The sequence below is a fragment of the Mastomys coucha genome, unplaced genomic scaffold, assembly GCF_008632895.1.
Source record: "Mastomys coucha isolate ucsf_1 unplaced genomic scaffold, UCSF_Mcou_1 pScaffold5, whole genome shotgun sequence".
Classification (NCBI taxonomy): domain Eukaryota; kingdom Metazoa; phylum Chordata; class Mammalia; order Rodentia; family Muridae; genus Mastomys; species Mastomys coucha.
In genome coordinates, this window is record NW_022196911.1 from 100,487,216 (window position 1) to 100,490,006 (window position 2,791).

At 42.9% G+C, this 2,791-nt stretch overlaps 1 protein-coding gene across 10 annotated transcripts in view; it reads right to left on the reverse strand.

Annotated features, from left to right (window-relative positions):
• The window catches only part of Kansl1 (KAT8 regulatory NSL complex subunit 1), a 134,048-nt gene that overhangs the window by 14,252 nt on the left and 117,005 nt on the right, over window positions 1-2,791 (reverse strand). The gene's annotated exons all lie outside the window — the stretch shown is intronic.

Below are 2,791 nucleotides of genomic sequence, written 5' to 3' on the forward strand. Positions count from 1 at the left end.
TGCCCCACAGCTGGATCTCATGGAGGCACTTCCCCAACTGAAGCTCCTTTCTCTGTGATAACTCCAGCATCTGTCAAGTTGACACTCAAAACCAGCCAGTATAGGCCCCCTTTCTGCAATACTAATAAAAATCACACTTTATTCCTTCATTTTCTATAGCTAGAGATATAAGGTTTCATACAGTACTTACATTTATTTTTCAATAGTGGAGGTTAAACAAATGGTTTTACACATACTAGTAAGAAGCAAGAGCTCTACCAAGCAGCTACAAGAGCAGTCCTATCCTTACCTCCCTGCCCCCAGCTTTTTGGTTGCTGTGGTTTTGAGACAGGGTTTCTCTGTAGACCAAGCTGGCCTCAAACCCGAAATACACCATTAGCTGCCTGCCTCTAACTAACCAGTAAAGGCATGTGCCACCAGGCTAGCTGACCTGCAAGTTTCTCTGTGACTCTCCTGATTTGCTTCTTATCCTGCTACAGGAGTGTGGGATTACAGATGTATGCTACCACAGACTTTCTACTGAACAAGAATCATGCCTGTGCCTTTACCTGCTAAGCCTCTTTTTTCCCCCACTTATGACCTTTAAAAAAAAAAAGAAAAGAAAAGAAAAGGTGAGGACTTAGCTGGTCTTTTAATCCTGGCACTCAGGAGGCAGAGGCAGGTGGAGTTCAAGGTCAGCCTGATCTACAGAGTAGCTGTAACACTGAGAAACTCTGTCTCGAAAAACCCAAAAAAGATGGGGGAAATCTCACTATGTAGCCTTGGCTGGCCTAGAACTCACAGAGATCCATTTGCCTTGATTTTTGAGTGCTAGGATTTATGGTGAACAGCCCTGACCCCTTTAATTTCAACTTCTTTCTCAGTTATTTGAGATGAATTCTCACTACAGTATAGAACTTGTTACATCAACCAGATGGGCCTCAAACTCATGGCAATCTTCCCACTTCTCTCTCCCAGGTGTCAAGATTCTTTTTTTTTTTTTGGTTTTTCAAGACAGGGTTTCTCTGTGTAACCCTGGCTGTCCTGGAACTCACTCTGTAGACCAGGCTATCCTGGAACTCAGAAATCCACCTGCCTCTGCCTCCCAAGTGCTGGGATTAAAGGTGTGCGCCACCACGCCTGACCTCAGGTGTCACGATTCTTAAGTGCATTACCACATCTGCCTCTTTTTATTTTAAGACAGAGTCTACATAACCAGCAGGTCTCCTGTCTTAGCCTCCCCTTAATAGCTAGGATTGCAGGACTGTACCATAAGGCTTATCCAGCTCAATTTCTTATCTGAACAAATGTAATGGGAGCACCTAAAATATGCTGAAGGTGGAAGACACAATAAGACAAAGAATGGCAGTTGATTTTGATCCCAACAACTCTACAAACCAATGAGGAAATACAAATAAAACACACAGTGCCACAGAATAACTATCATATTAAAAGTTCTAAATGTAGAGAAACCCTAATAAACACCCCCCAATTTTTTTTTTTCGAGACAGGGTTTCTCTGTGTAGCCCTGGCTGTCCTGGAACTCACACTGTAGACCAGGTTGGCCTCGAACTCAGAAATCTGCGTGCCTCTGCCTCCCAAGTGCTGGGATGAAAGGCGTGCGCCACCAATGCCCAGCACCCCAAAATTAATAGACAATAAATTTGATGGAAATAGTGGGTTGGGGATGCAGAATGCTTGTCCTCTTAAAGCCCTGGGTCCAATGTCCAGTACCCACATAAATCCAATGATGATACACATGCCTGTAATTCCAACACACTCAAGATGGAGGTAGAAGGATCAGAAGTTCAAAAGTCATTCTGGCTACAGAGTGAGTTTGAGGCTACAGAATACATGAGACCCTGACACACTCCCTGTTCCTAAGTGAGGATGGGGAAATCAACAGAACTAAACTCACACTGTGGTTTAGGAAGAATGTAACCATTTAGAACTTAAAGGAGTCAAAACAATACTAATCTTGTCTTTTAAAAAAAATTGGGGGGGGGGAGGTTTGGAGAGATGGCTCAGTGGTTAAGACCACTGACTGTTCTTCTGACGGTCCTGAGTTCAAATCCCAGCAACCACATGTTGGCTCACAACCAGCCTTAATGAGATATGATGCCCTCTTCTGGTGTGTCTGTACTTACATATAATAAATAAATAAATCTTTAAAAAAAAAAAAAAAAAAGAGGTGCGGACAAGGCCTGGTGGCTCCTCTCTTTAATCTCAGTACTTGGAAGGCAGAAGCAGGCAGTGAGTTCAAGGCCAGCCTGGTCTACATATCAAGTTTAGGACAGCCAGGACTATAAAGAGAGATCCTGTCACAAAACAAAATAGTGGGAAATCCCCTACCTTTACACCATCTTTTAGAGGAGAAACTGCAAGAGGGCAGGCCAAAGCAGCTAAACACAGTGGACAGGAGTTGAAGCAATGAGGTCACATGCTGAGTTGCTGGTCTTCACAAAGTCATTCAAAGACATTTGTGAAATGGCAATACCTCAGGGATGCTATTCATATAGAGTATAATGTGTATGGTTCCCTCTAAAGTTGGGCACGTCTGTTTCTGAGAATCTTTCAATTTATAAGTTAGGTGCATTCTAATATGGCTGTTACTTAGACTATAACAAAATTATCCCAACAGGAACATTACTAAATGTGTAAGTGAAAAAGGTATGAGGGCCAATTACTATGAATGAAACATGATTAAAACCAGTAATTGAAATTGCCTAGATCAGTGATGGCAGATGCCTTTAATCCCAGCACTTGGGAGGCAGAGGCAGGTGGATTTCTGAGTTTGAGGCCAGCCTGGTCT